General features: G+C 38.5%; 1 protein-coding gene across 8 annotated transcripts in view; it reads left to right on the forward strand.

Moving 5' to 3' along the window:
- Window positions 1–21,791, forward strand: part of KAT6B (lysine acetyltransferase 6B) — a 145,376-nt gene that overhangs the window by 60,529 nt on the left and 63,056 nt on the right. The window contains exon 1 of one of the 8 annotated variants that reach the window (XM_080403187.1): window positions 13,605–13,613. The exons of the other annotated variants lie outside the window; for them this stretch is intronic. The gene's annotated coding sequence lies outside the window, so the exon portion shown is untranslated. Of the gene's footprint in view, window positions 1–13,604; window positions 13,614–21,791 lie in introns of those variants that run through there. 8 annotated transcript variants of the gene reach the window in all.

A 21,791-nucleotide genomic window follows, 5' to 3' on the forward strand; every position in this document is an offset into this window, starting at 1 on the left:
GTGTACATGTACGTGGGTGTTATAGTGTGTCCCGACCCCTCCATGTTTTCTGCTTTGCTTACACTTCCACAGAGCTTTGCTTGTTTGTTTTTAAGGTGTATCTAACATGTTTTTGAATCACTTCAAAAAAATAAATAAAGCCGTCTGTGGGTAGTCTGAGTAAAACTGGAGATAATTATAGGCATAGGTTGAGCATTACCTGTAGCATGTATAAGGATTTTAAGAGACGAATGACAAGGAACTGCCAGTTAACAAGAAAAATGGAAGAAGTTGAAGTACAGAAACTTGGATAGTTACACCATCAGGATCCACGTGTCTCATTCTGTGTGTATATTCTAAGGCTTAAAAAAATTGTCAGACTTAAAGACTGGGCAGAACTGTGCTGCTGTTAAGATTTGCCATCAGATCTGCTATCTGACAGTTTCTTTCTCTTGCTTCTCTAGGTTAAGCATGTTATTTTAACTATTTAAACTCTGGAATTACTAAAACACAGTAGTAAAATGAGAATTAATTAGAAATCATTTTAATTCTGAAATACAGCAACACTTAATTTTGCTACAGTGTTGTTATAAAATATCACATGGTTGTTGCTAAAAGAGTATTAATATAATTTGAAAGTACATACAGGCAAGGACTGCATATACTCACAGAAAGCTACCACATGTTGTAAAAAACATGCCTCACAATGCCAAACAAAATAATCATTCATTAAAAGCCTTTTTCTCACTCTAGCAAAACGTGACTTATTCTCAAGCTCAGTAAGATGATTCCAGTTTTAATGTAATCAAATTTACATTAATGTAGGATGTGATGGCTTTCTTCATATTCCTGGGATGTAGTTGATAAACATGGTATGTATGGATGCATGCATTCAGCACTTCTGGAATCAAGCGATGGATCAGGGTGAGCTTGACCATGTGTTACAGAGAATTGTGCTAAAACTGACTGATGCCCCAGAGTAGATCCAGCACATTGTGATTTCTTCAATCGTCAATTTTTTCAGAGACGTTAAAAGGAAATAGCTGTTGAGAGTTCTGCTAAACCTCACTGAAGCATAGCTAGTTGTGGGTGGTCTTTGACTTACGTGGGTGGAGAAAGTAAAACAAATTCTAAAATAAGTGTTCTTTCATCTAATAGTTACTTTATTGACACCTTGTGTTAAGGGATTTTTAACTACTTCTGTGGTTTGAGAGCTTGGTAATGATTTGTCAGTCTTGAGTTTGCTGCTCTGAGCTGTCATCACTATTGTTTTGTGCAGTAGCCTGCTGCTTCTAAAGCTTGCATTTCTACTAAAACTCTAGCATGAGTATCAGAACACCGGTGATGGGAAGCAGCTGTCAACTCTGTGTTAGTACTGGGAATCTGTGGCAAGACTTTGTCTTCATTTTCAGTCTGTGTCTTTGTGGATCTTCAGATTCTGCTTCGGCTGTTGAAATGTTAGCTGACAGCATTTTGTCAGGTTGTTTTTTGGTTTTAGCCTAGAAGGTTGGTGATGTGATGCTTTTCACCTCCAAGTGACTAGTTGAAATATATTTCAGGCCCTTTGTTGTGGGAGGTTATCTTGGCTGCTTGCAGGCTAATGTAAATGACAGGGAGTCTCGGTCCAGTTCTTCATGAACAGGTGTTCATTTTAGACTTAAATCAGTGTGATTTTTGTGGTCTTGCAAGTTTCAGCTGAGAGTCTGGGCTGTTGATTTCCTGTAGCATGGGAAATAGATGAAGGTATTGCCCTTTAACACAGTCATCCCTGTTTTGATTTCTTAGAATGTGTCTGAAGTCAAGCTGGTAGGCTGCTTCTGTTGTCTCATTTTCTTGGTAGGACCTGGGGCTTGGCAGGTGGCTGCCTCTTAACTGCTGCTTGACTTGGTGGACAGGTGTGGCTGCTGCTTAGACCCAAGATGTGTAGAGGTAGGGTGCACTGTTGGCAGATACACGTATTGTGTAGCAATTGATTTTGCTAGTAGAAGGAGAGAGGCTTGAACTTTGTCTTGATTTGGATGTGATTGAACCACCACTCAGCTTTGCCCAATCCCAAACCAACAGCACAGACTAGTCTCAAGATCTAATTTATCCTTTCAAAATGGATGTTCTATGAGTTTTCAGACTGCTTGTTGCTGGTTATTTTTTGAATCTAACAAAAGGGGGAACACAGGCTTCATTCTCTCAAAACAAGCTTGTAGTTCATGAAGATGTGACACTTAAGTATTAAACGTTTCCTTGGGAGTTAAGTGTGTGGGCAGATTGGATTGCTGTGAAAATCTCAAGAAGCTTCCAGGCCACATCTTCATGTGCCTTGTAGTATATGAATGCTGCTGTTGGCCAGAATGTTCATTATGTACTTCCTTTATCTTGTGGTTATTAAAAGTTAGATTAACTACATCTAAAAATTGACAGCTTGATAATTCTGGGTGTAGTTGGGTCTGAGGAGAAGAGGCGGGGGGAGGGAAAAGCAATTACAGTGTTGTAGCAGATTGACAGGTTTTGTTTGGATGGGAAGTCTGTAGTTTCTATGCGTCTTTCAACAGTGCTTTGAAATACATTCATCTTGGATATATACTGCTAGAATCAGTAAAGATGCTTAAGGTGAGGCTGGCCCAATATACAGGAGAAGAAAAATACTGGACCTAAAATTTCTGTGAGGGGGAAAATGGTATATTTGGCAAGCTTATCTGCTTGCTGGTTTTCTTTCTGCTTTCCTACATCTTACCAAAAAAAAAAAAAAAAAGTTGCAGTTGCAATGTAGCTGTAGTCAGATGTCTCAGTCAAGTTTATCTTAATGGCCAGTTTCAAATAGCTTGTACTCAACCAAAAATGATGAGTAGGTTTTATGGAAATTGGCAGTGGCAAGGAAATGCCTGTGGAAGCATTACTGCTGAAGGAAAAGGAAGGACAGCTCTATTTAAATCTTTGTTGGTATTTCAGATAATGGTAGAGTTAGTAGTCAGCTAAATAATTCATGTATGATACAGGACTAGATGTGTCATATATTCCTTCTGGGTAAGCTGGATACCCAGGGTCAATAGAGAGGGAGAGGAGGAGGAGTACTGGGGATGAGGGATGTAGTCTGAGAATTTGGAGATGAGGAGGTCGTGAAGGAAATACAAGCTAGGTAATCCAGTCAGAAGCCAGATTTCACTAGATGTGTTGTTCTGGGAAATGAACTGTTCATAAAGGTCCAAGACTTGAGGTTAAGCTAACTTTGTTATTATGAAACTACTTAAAAATCTCATGGGTTTAAGGGATATTTCATAGCATAAAATAAAACAGGAAATCTGTGAGTGTTGTTTTTTTCTTTTATAGCAACAGATGCAGATTTCATGATCTTGTTTAAACAAAGGGTCTGCGTATTCTGTCCCTTTGCATAGGCTGTGGAATTAGCCTGCTAGGATAGCCAGACATAGTGAGGAAAAATACTTCCATTTCTTTGGTGTGATGTCTCTAGCCTTTCTGTCCTCTCCCATCTTGTTCCATTACACAAAACTGGTTTCAAGAAACACATTTTTCCATTTGTGTACCTTAACGTTAGTTGCATCAAAGCCAGGCATTGCTTAATTTTATTTAATAAGACGATCCAAGAGTCAAATGTAAGCTGCTCTTTTTTTTGGCTACAGGCAGACTGAATACAAAATAGACAGCCCAGTGAGTGGATTTTGCTTTGTTACACTGTTTGGCATGTATTAAGAGATTACCCTTGGAATCTCTTGTATATACAACTCCCCCATCCTCTTCGAACTTGTGTAATACAAGTACAAAACATGATTCTTCTCTGAAAAGCATACAGTGATATTTTTGATTTGCAGAGCTCTCCGGAAGGTGGAGGGTTGTAAAAAGGGTGGTGCTCTTTCCAGTGGCTGGAATGAAAAATTCAAAAGCTTACTTATGTAGTACTGATTAGAGAAATGTGCTTGCATTATTTTGTTGTAAGCTTCTGCATTTGCTTTGCCTTCCTGAAAAATAAATATATGCATATGTAGTTACACCAGGAATTGGACTAGGTTAGTTTCTTCGGTAGGAGGTGCAAATAATTCTACAACTTGTTTGTCATGACTACAGCTTCATTTTTCTGAAGATGCAAGCAATTAGCTGTGTTGATTTAGCTGTGTAGCTTGTATCGATACCCTGCACTGTGCCTACAGAGTGATCAGTGTCACATTGAGTGCTGCATGGTAGGATCCGTCTAACATGGTTCTGTAACACCAAGCCCAGGGGGGACTAGCAGCATGAGCAGCGGTTTGCTTTTGACAGCAGAATGTCCTTGTTGCTATTGATTAGGTTGTTCAGTGAAGTGAAAAAACATTGATCCAGCTTTAAACTGGTAGTTATATGATAATCCTGGAGATGAATGAGTATCAAGTGAAGTATTGCTGGGGGGAGGTGGCGTGGGGGGAATCCAATACTGTTTTTGTGTGTAGCTAATAATAGGCTAATGATACTTTAGAAATAGATGTATTATTATATAGATCTCCACTAAATTAAATACAACTAATAAATATGAAACAGATCTTTCTGTATAACAGATGTAAATAATGGTGAAAGGACATATGTCTCCTCTCTCTAATTCCCAAAATAGTTGCACTCTCTGTCTAGTCTGGGGCACGGTAAGTAATGCAGAGATCTTCACCGATGATGGAGGGTGGGGGTGTTACACTTCCAGTATTTTGGTGCCTGATTGGTGGTTATGTTTGGCACTGAGCTGCGCAAACAACATGTATATGTTTTGCAGCCTCTGTCAGTAATTCATATTTAAGTCCCATCTCCCTGTCCCCATGTCATCCCTCTTTTACATCTAAAGCTATCTGAACCGGGTTACTTTTTCCTTGGAAGGTTAACTTTTTCTTTATTTTTCTGAAATGAAGGATCTTGGGATATTGGGGGGTTAACTTTGAAGCGACTCTTCCAACACTGATCTCCTGATTCTTGGATATTACCAGGCTTTGGATGAATGAGATGGCATTGCTGGTGTTTTCTGGGATTTGTGTCTGCTTTGAGTTTTGCAGTCTAATCTTTCTCTTTGGGGTGGATGCTTCTTACATAGCTTGTTTAAGGAATGGAACAGACATGTGGAATATGGGATGGGAGGACCCTTTTCCGCAGATGGCATTTGATACATTTTGGTTAAGGTGAGGACTGAATGCCACTGTTTTATTGCTTAGCCTATGTTTTGGCAGCAGTAGTGGTGAATGGCTGCACCTGGCTACCTGAGTGTCACTGGTGCTTGTTCAGCCTGGAATCTGACGTGATTTAGCTTGGTGAGGGGTGACCACATCTCAGAAGGTTGTGCTTGCAACACTGCGCTCTTGACTGCTTGTTACCCCTACAGCTCACCAGTTTATACGGTTGCAGTACTAGGGGATAGGATTAAGAGGCTTTCTTTTTCTTGCACTGTGTACTTATTTTCTACTTCCGTAAAGCTACAGTTGCCCACACTTCTATAAAGACAGCATGGAAAGATTGAATGTGGAGATCTAAATGTCTTTGTTCAGTGTGGTCCACAGAGCCTTTTCCAAATAAATGTCACCTGTAATTTACACTAAGAAATCCTATTGGCAGAACAGATTGCAGGTCAGCCTTTCAGAAATGCTGAAATCCATCTTCCTTTCCTGTCTACTTTTGCCTTTCCTGTCCCTCTAAAACATCTGTCTCTGAAGTGGTTGGGTTGTCTATGTGCATGAGCTTTAGAGATAGGGTAGTTATTTTGAAGAAAACAGGTTTATAATCTGCTGGTGGCTTGTTTTCTTTTTTTAATGAAAAAACAACCAACCAGAAAAAAACAAAAACCCCACCCTTCTCACACTACATATTCTTCCAACAAATCAAGTCAGCTAGTGGTAGGCTATACTTTGTTGTTGTTGATTTGGGAGTAGGGGCTTCTTCAAGATATTACAAGTCAGGACCCTCTCCTACAAGAATGTTGCAGTCTTGCATTTTCGGCATTGTAACTTATTTGGGCAGGTTGTGTTTGTTAGAGATAAATCTACGCAACTGGTGAAGGATCCTTTGTTTCAGCTTGTATCTGTTTTCTTGAAAAATTCAAATGGTCCTTAGTGTAGGAGATCTGATAGCTATTACAACACAACTAAAGAGAGACTAGCCCAAAGCTCAAGGCACAAGCTAAAAATTGGGGAAGAGGTTTTTGATCTGAGCAGTTGAAAGTGGTTTGATTATGGCGTATGTTTGATTTCAGTGGCTTGTTTGGAAAGCAGATGACTTTGTAATACGTACTCCTGCATATATTGCCAGAAAGGCATTACTCTTCTCTGACAAATCCAGCAAAACTGAGGTCACTCTAGATGTTAGGGTAGTAAAATTGAAGGGAAACCAAAATCTACCTGCCTCCTTTTATAGATAGAAAGCGGAAAGAGGAAGAGGGGGGGGACCACAAACCGTAGCGTGCAAAATTGTAGGGTAGTAGGCTTATGAAGCAGATGTTGGTCATACCTGTTTCTGTTGGCAGCTGGAGAAGGGGATTTGAATTTCATCAGCTGGACCATACCAGGACCTTACTGCACCAACTTCATTGCTTGCCAGAACTTAGCAGTCACAGACGAGCACTCACCTGGTTTAGTTGCACAGGATGATTGTGTTCTGTATCTGCCTGTCACTGGTCCTTTTACCCTGATGAAATAGCTACCAGTAAGGATGACCAGACCAAATAAATGCAACAATCTGTTGCATTTCCTGATAGGATTGTAATTTCAATGCTTTAATTTAAACTGTTAGAATTTTTCATTTGCAAAAAAGAACAACTTGGTTTTGACAGTGAAAGTAAAAATGGTGGGAGAAATAGGTCTAGAAAAAAGGTGGCGAATGATATAGTCTAACACACTTGTGCATTTATTTGGGTTCTCAAAGTTGGTTTGTTTTTTTTTTTTGTTTTTTTTTTCATAAAAAGCTGCTTTACAGTTACTTTTGCAATCAATTCTTAGACACTTGATTGTAAGTATGAAAGGTCCATAGGTTTACTGCATGCTTGTATCCAGGATCAGGGTACATAACAACTCGGTCCCATATTTTCACAATTGACTTCTGTTTCTTTGTGACATGCTAAGTTTATTTATGTGTTTACAAAAATGTCCCCTCCCAATAGTCATAAAAGTTTATATTAAAAACGTACTTTTACTATTAGTTTTGCATTGCTTTCTGACCAGTATGCCTTTTAAGTATAATAAGAAATAAAGAAACAGAAGGTAATGATAGCTAATTAGTGGTAACACCCATTTTACTACTTCAGGTATGTTTACGTCTTCCAGGAAGCCATAATAACCGTGGGTAAGAACTTTTCCAAATGGAGATGTTCTTCATAAGCCCAAGCATTAAACATGGCTCACACTATCACTTCTGATTCATTTATTTTTCTTTTTGGTGAGTGACGGGATCCCATGTTAAGTTGAAAGTTTCTTCACTGTGAACTGTTACTTAAAGATGTATCCAGGAGACACATCTTTCCATTTTATCGGTGGCTTATTTTGGGGAGAGTTGTATTTGTGTTAGACTTAATCCTCCTTACTTTAGCTGTATGCTTTAGTAGCTTCATACAGAAACTAACGGTACTAAGCTGTAGAGGTGACAGTGATTTCAGTATCATTCCTGTCCTGCAGTATGTTCTGACGCTGTTTCCTCTCAGTGTATTTTTCTACTGCTCTTTTAACAGCAGTCAGATCTAACAGTCTTCCAGGAAGATTAATCTTGATGGGGACACTCCCCCTTTTGTGTATCTTCTCCCTCCAGTTTTCTGCTAAAGTATGACCGTTTGCTGATCTTGAATACACTTACTAGTCTTGCTTTATACACTTCTTGCGATCAGGTGATTGTGTCTTTAATTGAAAAGCTAGACATGGCAAATTGGTTTAAGTATTTGGCTATAGTTGTTGTCAGTATCAAAATTGTGGTGGTACTGCAGTGGGACCTGGTTGTATCAGTCAGTTGCCTCCTTATTTGACTTATATTTAAATTTTGCATGTATGCACCTATGTGCACATTTCCCCTTCTCCCTCTGCCTCCCTGCTAATTTTGATATAAACCAGTTCTGTTGCCCGTTGTATATGTTCTTGCTCCAACACAATTTGTTTTATGTAGTTGGGGGATTTAAAGTAAAATTACACTAGGTCAATTTGGTATAAGTTAAGCCTGCACGTTCACAGAAGTTGTTCATCTGTCTTATTTCTAGCATCATTAAGTATTGTAACTTTTGATTTGTGATTAGATTACTGGTGCTTAGCAGTGGTACGAGTTTGCAGCTGTGGCGTGCTCTTACTTTTGCAGAGCTACTATAGTGAGGAACTATGGGGAAAGGTGTAACCTTAAACTGTTCAGAAGGCAAAACAATATACACAAGACTTCAGTACTTTTGTTGAAGCTCCTTTTTATGCTTTTCCCTCTTAGAAGAGATGGGTAAAGCATTTAGAAGAAAATACTGATGCACTTAATACTCTCAACATGTATTACACATAGTTCACGATGTAAATGTATAGACAAAACCTTTTTTTTATGATCTAAATTTTGGAGAAGGTCCTTTCACACAGTGGGGAGGTCTGTGTTAAGAGGTGCATGCTGTTTTAAAGAACAGTTTCAATGGCAAGTTTGTTTTCAAAAACATGTCTAATGGGCTTAAGACTATTGTACATGTTCATTGCTACGCAGAAATGCTCTTTCTAGCTTTAGTTACTTCATTTGCTGAAGTAGCATAAGCTAAATTGGAGTGCTTCTGTCCACATAAACTGTGTATGCTGAGACCATGTGTCACTGTAGGTGGCAAATGCTGGATGATTTTTGGGCCCAGGAACTTGTTTTGGGGACACTGAGAAATTCCATTTCTCCTGCCGTGGTCAAAACCAAACGGTGTGTCCCTGTGCCCACCATTTGTATGCCCATATGTTTTTATTGATTTTTCTTTATGAACTTAAACAGTCCATACAACTTCTATGCTTACCTAATGGGCATCTATTCTTACAAGTAAGTGAGAGGGTTTGGTTGTCGGGTGATCAAACGGAAATAAAATGAAGGCATCACCCTTATTTCTTCCAGATATATCTGAATGAGCGGAAGGCTTAGTTTAAGAAAGGTATTACATTTTTTTTGCTGTGAACCAAGGTGGGATAGTCTAAAACTATGAATAGCTTTTTGAACATTTTGAACGTTTTGGGATGTGTTGTCTTAAGAATAGAATTGCTTTAAAATAGTAAACTGACGTCTAGGGCAAATAGTAAAGTTTTCTCAGAGAAATTATGCTTGCTTTGATCTCTGAGCAGATCAGGTACAGATGAATGCAAGTTCTCTGCTGCATTAGAGCACTTCTAAACTGCTTCATATTGCAGGTATTCCAGAAATTCTTCACTTTAACTGTTACTGCACAGTCTTCTCACTTTGTCTCCTGTGTACTTGAGGGTTTGGGATGGGGAGGAGGTTCTCTCTGTCTCTGGAAACTTAAAATCTTGAAGGTGCAAAGTTCTTGGTGTAACCATTGCTTGGAATGAATTTAATATGAAATTCTTATGTTACTTTCTCAGAGCTGACACTTTTTGACTAACTGTGCTGTAGGCTTCTCTCTCCTTTTTTCCTTCTCCCCCCCCCTCCCCCCCCAGCTCCCAGTCACGTATCATTTAGAGGATATGTTTCTCAGCCAACCATGGCTCATTGACACCCTCTGCATGCAGAACTATAGTCCAGCTGCATATTCATCCCCAGTTCAAGGGACAGGGTCAGAGTTCCGAGGTGCTGGATTCTCTTCAGTGGCATTTAAGTATTGCTAGAAAAGGAGAGAACAGTCATCAAGTTCTATAAGCAACATTTTCTTCTTCTTTTTTTTTTTTTTTTTTAAACAGTGATACTATGATCAGCTATCCAAAGACACTGTGAAGGGAGTGAAATCACCAGTCCAAACCAGAAGCTGAATCTCTTCATTGAATTAGTATTCTGACAGCTGTTTCTAGCTTAATTCAGATGCTTTCAATTAAGTGGGACTTTGAGAAAGCTTGTAAAAATGCTCTGGTACATTATTTAGTATTGTAGTGGAAATACAGTTAAGTGGCGGAATGGAGGATTAACTAGTGCAGCAATAAATTTATGCCCCTGAACAAACAAAAGTTGCAACAATGGCTCTGACATCTTATGCAGCTCTGTTGGGTGGTACCATCGTGATCCATTTGCTGATAGGTTGCGTATGATTCTTATTTCTGTTTGAATTCAGAAGTTTCAAGCTTTTAGAGAATGTGCTTGTGATAGCAGAAAGGATTTATTTCTGAAAAAGTTTAGGAGGTTGCCCAGACTGGTTGAACATCCATCCTTGGCAGTGTTCAGGACTCTTGATACTGGTTTACCATGTTTCCCTGATGTCTGACTTGACACAAATTTATTTTTTACTGTGAATTTGTCTCCTCCTCTGGCCATGCCATAGAAGTTCTTTCTACTTTGACAGAGATGACTGCACAGAAATATTCTGGGGAAAGACAGTGAACTTAGGAGAAAATGGTTCCAGGAGGCTGTGTAGATCTGTATGGGGAATACCTTGTGCCTAAGGTGATAGCTTCAGTATGGCATTCTACTTCCACTCCTTTGCCCCGCCAAGTGGTGCAGATGCTATAGATCAGGGCTCCTCAAACTACGGCCTGTGGGCCAGATACGGCCCCCCAGGGTCCTTAATCCGGCCCCCGGTATTTACAGACCCCCCCAGCCCCCCGCCCCCCGCCGGGCATTTGGGGGGGAAACCAAGCAGCCACAGATGGCTGCCTGCCACTTCATCCGCGCGCCGGCCCCCTGGTTAAAAAGTTTGAGGACCCCTGCTTTAGGGGATGCTGCATCAGCAGGTTCTGTGAATTCTAATGAGGAGGGCAGGTGTCTTTGTGAAGGTCTTGATTTTTTCCTAGAAGGCAGTGCTGGAGTAGTGACTATGCTGTGTGATTAGCTATGATTATGGGCAGGAGAACATCACTTTCTCCCAGGAAACAAAGTCTTAGAATGTAGAAAAAGACTCTTTCAATATCCTTTCTCCTGCAGTTGTAATGGAGAGAGATGACAAGATACAACAACAGTAATAAATATGAATTTGCCAGATGTCCTATTTTTTCTAATTCCTTCTGTACCTGTGGGTATTATCTGTAGTAGCTGTGAAGGAGTAGATGGTGTTTTCTTTATGACATGTGTGTAGTCTTTTGGTGGTGGTTTTAAAATTTTATTTTGCAGAGATGCAGAAATTCATGCATTTTTAGTTTAAACTTAAATTTTGCAGGCCTTTAAGTGTTTTTTCTTTACAGTTGGGTTTTTATGTAAAACATACCTGGTTGTATCCATTTTTCCTTTACCCTGTCATCCATTCTGACCCGTAAGACAGCATTTCATATTGTGAATGCATGAAAGATCAACATAAATTATGAGATGCTTTGGGGATGTTACAGTGCAACTTTTTTCCTCTGAGTTTTGGGGGAGGGAAGACGTTAGGAAGTACTTGCAGAATAATGATATTAATGGCAAATTTGGCTTACAGCTGCTGTTTTCTCTACTGGTGGCTTTTGGTATGGAGTTGTTCTTTGTCTTATTTTTAAGGTGGCAAAGGGAATAGGGTATAATATGTAATGAGGTTCTCATCAGTCTTTTCCAGCACACTTTGAACAAGAAACTTTATTTTAGTGATAAACTGTCAAACTTGTAATCGTGCTCATATGAATACAGAATCATTAAATTGCAATGATATAATTAAAAGGTACATAAATCTGAAGGTTGTGTGGGCTGTCGCTGATCGAGGATTTGAAGAGAGAACTTTTGAGAGCCTTTTTTTTATTAACGGTAGAAAATCCTGACTCTTTCAGGATGAGGTGAGTTTTGTTGGGGTGTGTGTGTAGGAGTAAGTTTTCTTACTCTGCTGTAACCAGGAAAGAAGGGACTGTTGCTCCCACTATGAAAGCAGAAGCTAGAGTGACTGCAGTCATGGTGTTCTTCGTGGGTGCATTTTAACTGTATTTTTATTGATTCATTGATGGACAGGACGGAGGATAGAAGGAGAGCTGTGTTAAGTAGTCAGTAGCAGCAGAACTACAACCCATGAATTTCCCCAGCAGAAGAAAATGGGTTGCTGTCACTAGGAATTTAGTATGTAGCAGAGAAATTGCAAAGACATCTCTGTTGCCACAAGCTCATTAACTTCGCCAAACAGCAGCAGTGATAACTATTATCTTACAGATATTTTACAAGTGCAAATTTGTTTTCTCAGGTATAATGTAACTTTAAAAGCATTTAAGAGAAATAGGCTGCATAAGCTAATGTCATAAACTTGGGCTTATACAGTCTGAACATATGAAGGCAGCTTAGAGCTTGAGGATGTTCAGCCTGGCGGAGGGACTGCTCTAGGGAGACCTCATAGCAGCCTTCTGATACCTAAAGGGGGCCTACAAGAAAGCTGGCAAGGGTTTTTTTACAAGGGCGTGTAGCAAGAGGACAAAGGGGAATTGCTTTAAGCTGAGAGAGGGTAGATTTAGATTAAATATTAGGAAGAAATTCTTCCCTGTGAGGGTGGTGTGGGACTGGCCCAGGCTGCCCAGAGCAGCTGTGGATGCCCCATCCCTGGCAGTGCTCAAGGCCAGGCTGGATGGGGCTTTGGGCAACCTGGTCTAGTGGAAGGTGTCCCTGTCCATGGCAGGGGGCTGGAACAAGATGGTCTTTGAGGTCCTTTCCAGCCCAAGCCATTCTGTGATTCTGTGATAATAGTTCATGACTTGTCTTTCAAGGAAAATCCTCTTCAGAATGCATTACTTTGTTCCTTAGTACACACATTGTGATTTTGCTAAACAAACTCAGTCTAAATTAACTGAAATCCATACTGAGTGGCCAGTAACGTTTTGAGTGTTCTGTCTGTAGAGAAAATAGTACTTGTGATGCAGAAGTACTTGGTCTTTCTGCCTGCTCTCAACTCACTTGATGAACATATTGTGGAATTCCTGCATCAGAACCAGGCAGATGTTGTGCAGCCGTCAAGTCTCCCAGCCAGCACCCAAGAATGGTGCTGTTCTCTCTGTGTAATTGAAGATATACCATGTAAGAGTAGTAGAAATATAACACCTTTACGGATATCCTGAATGACTGGAAACATGTTCTCTTCCACATGCATGATGCATGTGCCCACCCCTATCCCTCTTTTTTTAATGAAAGAAAGCAAACTGGTCACTGTACAAATGTACATAGTAATATATAGCTGTTTCATAAATTTGCTTTGTGGGGGTTTTGTGTGTCATAGAGCAGGGTCCCATGTTTGCATGTCTGCATTGTGATGTAAGTAACTAGGTAGCTGCTGTACACCCTTGGAGGAATTGAAATTAATGATTCTGGAATATCGGTTTGATCCCCCCCTGCCCCTTCTATCTGCCTTCATGGTCATTATGTTATCAGTTCAAGTGCCTTGGCCATTTGGGGTTTAAATGCATTATCAGAGGGGCCTACAAGGGGGATTAAAAATATGTTGCAGGGAAAAGTTGGTTTTTGGCTTTCTTGGTATCTAACTTTCTTTGTGTATATTTTTAACATATAATTCGAATTAATCACATAAACTTATTGGCAGGTTGGAACTGTAAATCTGAAAATTTTGATGAAATGTAAGAGTGATCTGTGCACTACTAGATCTATCCCAGGTGAGAAATAAACCCACTGTTATTAGGAGATTCCTGATCTCAGGTAAGTGTCACAGAACAAGCTGCGTGATTTAGATTTGTGTTTCTGAAGTTTTATCAAACATCATTTCAAGCCATAGTCTGTAATTTAATTAAAAAAAAAAAAAAAAAAAAAGAGTGAAAAGTTACTTTTGATTGCTGGGTTCACTTGATTCATGTATTTTGGCTTTTAAGCTTTGCTGTGTTTTCAGTAATAAAATTATACAGGGTTTTTTGTGTGATATTAATACTTTCCCCTTCCTTTCTCCCCCTCTCTTTCTTCCTCTCGTCATGTTTTGTCACTGTCATCTCTCCTCAAGTGCAGATTTATTTCGCATACAAATTGTTGGTTTTTTTGGCAGGAGCTACAAGCAAGTCTGTGTGAAATTATGTAATGTCTGAAAAGTTATGTTCATGATTAATTAGCCTATCATGAAACTATTTTAGTGTGTGTGGAATAACCAGATCATACTTTTTATTTATTTGGCAGTGGTAGGAGGTACTCTGGTCAGATCAAGTAACTTTAGAGTGCTTTGGATTAAGTACTATATACGCGACTTGATTACATTTGGAACATGAAATATATGTCTTTTTTATTGGTCAGTTAATGTGAACCTTGCATTTAGGTTCAAATAAACTTTAAAGGAAACTAGCTTGGGCTGCAAATATGTCTTATTTCCCAAATAGTAAAATTTATAGTAGTTTGCTTAAAGCTGAGCACCCTTTAAATGGCATATTCAAAGAAAATCTTGCCAGAAGTTAAAAACCAGGGGAATTATATGTTATATCCAAACTCCATTGACATCAGTGGCACAGCTCTCAGATAGCAGTGGAGTCAAGATTTCAACCAGAATTTTAAGTCTGGATAGTACTTTCTGTACAACTTATACTGCAGGGAGATTTTTGGATTTGTTTTTTTTTGGGGGGTGTGTGGGGTGTCTGTGGTGGGTTTTTCCCTTGTGTATTTGGGTGTTTTTGTTTTAGTTCCTGTTCCTGTTTTAAAGAAATCTATCCGGTACAGTTAATTTATGTCCCAGAAATTCCAAGGTGTAGATGTTTAATCTTACAGATGTTGACTGTTAACGAGGCTTCTTGTTAGTGATGAAGGTGCTTAGGTTATATTGTCAGTATCAAGGTAGAGATATAGAGAATGGGCCCCTTCTGTGGGTTGGGTTATATAGAAATCTTTATAGGCTATTATTGAAGTGTTGTGCTTTAGACAAGTGGTTTTCAAAACCTTTTCTACACTCTTCCAAAATTCTGATTTGCATTGCCTAATTGATGTTTCACAAATGCTTGCTTTTTGCAGAACTGAGGGAGATACTGTGCTCATCCTAAGTGTAAATACTCATTTAAATTAGCTTTGCTGTTAAAAAAAGCCGCATGTAACTACTCATTTTCACTAAATTGATAGCATTCTTTCTTATGCTATAAGCATAGAAGCTTAGTTGTAAGCATTGCAAATAAATACTGGAGAGTTAAGTCACCAAAGGATGAGAACTGTAAATAATGCTTTGATTTAGACTGCTAAGAAACAGTGGTGTAGCCGATCTTGCTTATGCCTCAGGATCCACTGTCTACTTGCTACTTCTGTCTAGTTAAGGGAGATGATTTTCTCACGCTAGCCTGTAAGGGAGCTGAAAACAGGCAGTCTGTAGGGATCAGAACTGCAGGCTTCCTTGCAAGAGGACCCAGTGAGATTTTTGTTGTATTTATTTCCTAGTGCTAAACCAGCTGCACTTCATGAGTGCATGAAGTGAAAAATTGTCTTACTTGTTTACTTGTCCCTTGGCTTTACAGGTTAGTTGAGTCCTGAAGACTGTTCAGTGACTTATACAGGGTAGCTTTTGTTAGGCTGCTTCTCTGTTTCCATTGGGATACTGCATTTTCTCCTGTTTGTCAAGGAAGAGGCAGGGAAAAAATTCTGCGCAGGAAATCTTCTCATTAAGTGGATTCCTGCAAGTATGTCTTACATGAGTTTATCGGTGTGTCATGTCCCAGCCATGCTTTGCACTTACTTGGAATTACATCAGAGAAAGTGTTTTTGTGGTTGCACTTCACAAGAAAACTTGCAGTGGAAATAGTTTTGAGTATTACAGATAAGACTTTTGTTATCATAGACAGTGGCCCTTAACTGTGTATGATGTAGGCACAGGTTATTTCATTAGTTCTGTTACTGAATGGAAGTGAACAGGAACAACTTCCTGCTACATAAAATAATCCTGTCAGTCTTGGAGGGAGGCTGATGCTGGCAGACTTCAATTTCAGACTTGGGCATGGTCCAATAGTATTGTTGGATGGATTTGCGAAGTGATGTTTTTTTCAATACATTCTTTCCTTCAGCTATGCCTTTTTGTTGAAGTGGAGGTTTCTTAGCACCTTCTGCAGGCTATCAGCGATACAGCTGCCTTTTTTTGAGGCAGAGCATAATCACCTTCAAGCACTGTTTAAAAATCCCTCACAAAATTACAGTAAACAAGCTGCTGGCTGAATGAATTTTGCTATGACCCTTCTCCTATCCCTTTCTTCTGTTGTTATGACTTCTGATGCTAGGAGTCATATACTTTACTTGAGCAGTATGGCAATTTAATGTTATTGGTAGGACAGAGAATGGCCTCTTGAACTTCATGCACTTTGATTGATACTACAGACTTTGAAATAATGTAGAAGAAGACTAAAACCCAGGTTTGAGACCCTGACTAGATTTGTTTCCAGAAGCCTTGCAATACAAATTGCTGCAGTAATTTCTGTCCCGGACCACCTGCATCCCCACACCCCCCGGGCTTAAATATAATAGTTGAAGGCAAATCTCAAGCCTTCAAGAGACTTCTATTTAACTTTCTTTAATAGGCCTGCTTGAAAACTTGCTAAGAAAAGCTGGTCTTCTGTGAAGTACTGATTTTGTTCTGAGCTGTTTGAGCTCTGGTTTATGTAGCATGGCTAGTTAACAGTGCTTTATTATATTCTAATAGAGATAATTTTACTGTATTTGTAAAATGAACTACAGTGGTCTGGGTTTTTAATTATAGAATTACTTTTTGATTGAGGAGGTCATTTCTTCACAGTATGTCAATATTGAACATTACTTATACATATAAAAAAGCAGGGACTAATAGAGCAATCTCTGTTTCATTTGTTTGAAATGCCAGGCTCTTGGGTAACTCCTTGGAGTATAGGGCTACTTTGCCTGTTCACCTTTATTACCCCTCTGCCATGGATTTCAGCACTTGATCAAGTTAAAAACTGCTGTTGTAGGTCTTGTATAAAATACATACAGCGTATTTTATGAATCGCAGATTTTCAGCGGCATTGTGTCATGAGGGATGGCTTGTAAAGGTAAACGCCTGTAAGCAACTTCAGTGTCTTGGCTGTTGAATAAACCGCTTCTCTCAAGAATGAAGTTCAGTTCCTGTTGGAGCAGGGGAATGACACTGTTAACATTTAATCAGCTATTTGTCCAGGTTTCTTCCCCTTCAGAAAGGAGACCAGAACTGACTGTGTATTTTAAAATAAATACATGCATGAAAAATAGTTTTTTGTTACTTGTATTGCTCTGTAGCACCTGGTATAGTATGTTACTGCCAGTGTTTTTACTGAACAAAAAGCAGCGACTCAGCAACAGAAAGGCCGATGGCCTAGCTGCTATCACTTGTTGCCCGTAGGAATATAGGTGTTTAGTTCTGTTGGTTCTCTGCTACTTAGGCCTCAGTAAGACAAGTAACTGTGTTATTTGCAGTGACATTATTTGTATTACATCTGCTTTTAAAATAATAGTTTGAGCAGAAGGATGTCAAGTTATATGTATCTGTGTCAAAATGAAGTCCTTTAAAAAAAACAACAAACAACCCCCCCCCAAAACACAACCAACAAACCCAAAACATAGCACACTCTATTTAAAGCTTCCATTTCATAATTGCATTAGTGGAAGAAATCTAAACTAGTAGTTCTCTTGTAATCCCATATCAGGTTTTGGAATTTGTAGCCTTAATCATTTTGCTTTTGGTCCTAATATTTTTTCCCGTCAGGTATGTAAGGCAACTAGGCAGGATATTTCTTGACTTGGTGCAGAAATTCATCTGCTTCATCTTGAAGTAGAACAGGGCTCTGCTCTTTTTATATAAAATTGCATTTTGGACAGTAGTCCAGTCTCATAAAGCCCTACTTCTATATTTAGTATAGCACTGCTCAAATCTAGATAGTGCTGACAGTAAACTTTCCCCAAAGAGTAAACTAAATAAAATATGCATATGATCAATTTAATATGCAATTAAACATTTTCCCTGAGCAATTAGCATCAAGACAACTAATAATTATCCTGTGCCACACTGTAAACATGCTATACGCATTTATGTTGGATGACTTTGGTAATAAGTTATGAGAAAAAAATAGGCATATATACAAACATCTGAGTAAACATAATATTATGGCAACAAAGTGTGTGCTTTTCATACTGGAGTTTGTTTAATTTGCTTAAAAGCAACACTTTTTCCCAAAGAATGTAAAAATCGACATGCCCATGGGATTATGGTCTGTGAATTGGACCACTGCTTACCTGCTTGTGATTACATGTCACCTGCTTCATCCTAGCTGCAATGCAGTAATAGGTAGAATTTGAAGTTAAGAAGTGCAGCCCTACTCAAAGAACAATATGTACACGTGACAAAAACCCATGTATTCCATGCCAAAAAGTTTGGGAATCTCCTAAGCAAATGAAGAAACTGAGATACAGGAAGAAAATGTGAAAATAAGAAGCAAGTGATGGTCACGGTTGTAGAAATTAAGTTTACCTCTGAGTGAATGCCTAAAAGTATACTTAAAGGTGAGATTCTTGGAAGGGTTACAGACTAATGATAGGGATGAGGTGTATTTTTTAACTGTGTCAAACACAATGGGTGGCATTGTTGATGGTATAGAAGATGAGATCATGGTGAGGTTGATAATGATAAGTAATTGTTATAAGGTCTAAGTGCATTGTTTTTTGTCACAAAGATAGTGCATGGCGAGTAACAGAAATGTATGGTGCTCTTAAGACGTCTAGAGGGATTTAAGGGGGTGAGTTTTGAGGGAGGTACGAAGAGTGAAAACTCTTTATTACTTTTGAAAAAGAAGAATTTGAGCTACATAGAAGGTAAAGGTATCACCTGGAAAATGACTTCATGCTTCGACTAATGGCTGCTATGTAAGGAGTAACGCAACTTTAGGTATAATCTACTTGGTTAGATCTGCAGTAGTGATTTCAGTTTGTTCTTGGGAGCCAAGGAGCAAATTCAGAGAGGGAATGAAGAAAAGCAAGCCTGTTGTTGGCACACTTGAGGTTGTACTGCATGCCAGAAGAGTTTAGTTTAAGAAAAAAACCTCAAACCAAAAGAAAAAAAACAACAACAACAAAACAAACAAAAAAACCACACCAAACATGAAAAGCTCAAACAAACAAACAAAAAAAGACCCACCTGGAGTTCAAGCTATTTGAACCGTTTTCTGGTCTCATAGTAGGCAAGTAAGGGAACAGAAAGGATGAAGTTTGGATTTTAAAAGAAACACTTTTTCTTTTAGGATGCCTCCTAATTTTAAGTGTTTCTGAAATACCGCTTTGGGTGACTCTGAAGACATCAGGGTTTTTTTACACTGTAAGCGTAAAGAAAATTGATTTGAGTTACCTTTATATAAAATCTGACTTAAAAACACAGTTTGAATTAATTTCCCAAGGGTACTTTGCAGAAGGTGAAAGAAGGAAGCAAACCCAGTAGGAGCTGAATGTGGAACTGGGGAGCATTGTCTACATGCAGTACTCTGATGGTGCATGGTCGTCTCAGTCTCATCTGTTTGATAGAGACAACTTCTAAATGTGTATCCCTGAAGAGAACATATTGTCACAGGTTATCATAACACAGCTGAAGAATACTAAGTTCTCTCTCACTGCCCCACCCCGCTTCTTCTCTTGGTCTTTTCACTTCAAAACTGAAGAGATAGTTTCAAGAAGTCTGAAGACTGCTTGGCCCAAGGTTAGATTTGCACAATGCAGGTGATGGTCATCAGCATTACAGGAAGCTATATGTAGAAAACTGCAGTGTATATAGGATGTCTTTACAGCTTGAGCTACTTGTAACTTGGCTGGTAAGCCTAAGTACCCCTTAGGGGCAGGATCTGCATTTGGGCTCTCATCTCACAGTGGAGAATGCAGAAAGGGGGACTTGTGGATAGGCTTCATAGCCCAGTTATATTAATAGCTTTATTTACAGGACTCCTTTTATTATTTTAAAAATACTCTTACTGCTACAGTAATGAAAAGATGAATAAAATGCTTTTAATTGTTTAGTCCCAGGTGCAGTACCGAAGCAGGAAACTCACACACAAAATAATAAACTCACACACAAAATAATAAACTCACACACAAAATAATAAACTCACACACAAAATAATAAACTCACACACAAAATAATAAACTCACACACAAAATAATAAACTCACACACAAAATAATAAACTCACACACAAAATAATAAACTCACACACAAAATAATAAACTCACACACAAAATAATAAACTCACACACAAAATAATAAACTCACACACAAAATAATAAACTCACACACAAAATAATAAACTCACACACAAAATAATAAACTCACACACAAAATAATAAACTCACACACAAAATAATAAACTCACACACAAAATAATAAACTCACACACAAAATAATAAACTCACACACAAAATAATAAACTCACACACAAAATAATAAACTCACACACAAAATAATAAACTCACACACAAAATAATAAACTCACACACAAAATAATAAACTCACACACAAAATAATAAACTCACACACAAAATAATAAACTCACACACAAAATAATAAACTCACACACAAAATAATAAACTCACACACAAAATAATAAACTCACACACAAAATAATAAACTCACACACAAAATAATAAACTCACACACAAAATAATAAACTCACACACAAAATAATAAACTCACACACAAAATAATAAACTCACACACAAAATAATAAACTCACACACAAAATAATAAACTCACACACAAAATAATAAACTCACACACAAAATAATAAACTCACACACAAAATAATAAACTCACACACAAAATAATAAACTCACTCCCATTTAGGAGGGAAGAGCCTTCTTTCTCCTATAGTGCTACCATAGGAATTGACAAAAGATCACAGAAGGGATGCAATTTAAATAAGTGAAGTATACAAATTCAGTAACTTTTTAAATGATAGCAGGGCCTACGCTTATCCGAAGTGGTGGGTTTAGGTTGTGTACGATAGTCTTGTGTGTCTGTTAAACTTGGATTATGATTTGAAAGGCTCCCGTCTGTAAGTGTGTAGAGGCTTTAAGATTTATTCTGTTAAAAATGAAGGCTGAGCCTCCAGAGGACTGGGAGACTTATCTATGTTTCTGAGTTGGTGCTTTGAACCCTTCTCCAGGAGATGTATCCTTTTATTTGGGTGCTGGTTTTTCAACGGAAAGTGGATTTCTAAAAAAATTTCAGTGGCTATATATTGCAAATAAGCCAACCTGCATTCTTGTTTTATGTGAAGTTTATGAAGAGGACAAGGGCAAATTAATATAAACACCTTTCCAGAAAAGGTGCGTGTATGTGCACGTACATGTCTTTCTGTAGGGTTTTTTGTGGCTGTTTTGTTGAGAGTTGTTTCTTCCCGGCATTTTGTGTTAACATACACTACGCAGAGCACTAATCATAGTTGGTTTGAGTACAGCTGAAGCAACTTCGGTAAAAATAAATTAGTTTTGGTTTTGTTCTAATATCTTGTATATTATGTGAAATGAAAAAAGTCTTTAATCTGAAATAGATTTTAACTTTTATTGTCTTTTCTGTATTGCAAGGAAAAGAGACTTTTGAAGCCTGAAGTTGCATTCTGTTTTTGAAGCAATAGTTGTGAGCTCCTTTATTCTAGGTTGTATTGTTTCCCAGTTTGGAAGAGGGAGCAGGAATGCTCCTTTCAGAATTTAAAAATACAAAATGTTTTGAGAAACCTGTCCAGTAGCTTGTGCTATGTTGTACATCTTCCTCATTACAGTGCTCCTTTATGAAGATGCAGTTTAGCTTTTTGTCTATTGAGTTCCATCAGCTGTAGTGATGCTTGTTGACTGATGAGGTTAATA

Source organism: Falco punctatus (genome assembly GCF_963210335.1).
Source record: "Falco punctatus genome assembly, chromosome: 9".
Classification (NCBI taxonomy): domain Eukaryota; kingdom Metazoa; phylum Chordata; class Aves; order Falconiformes; family Falconidae; genus Falco; species Falco punctatus.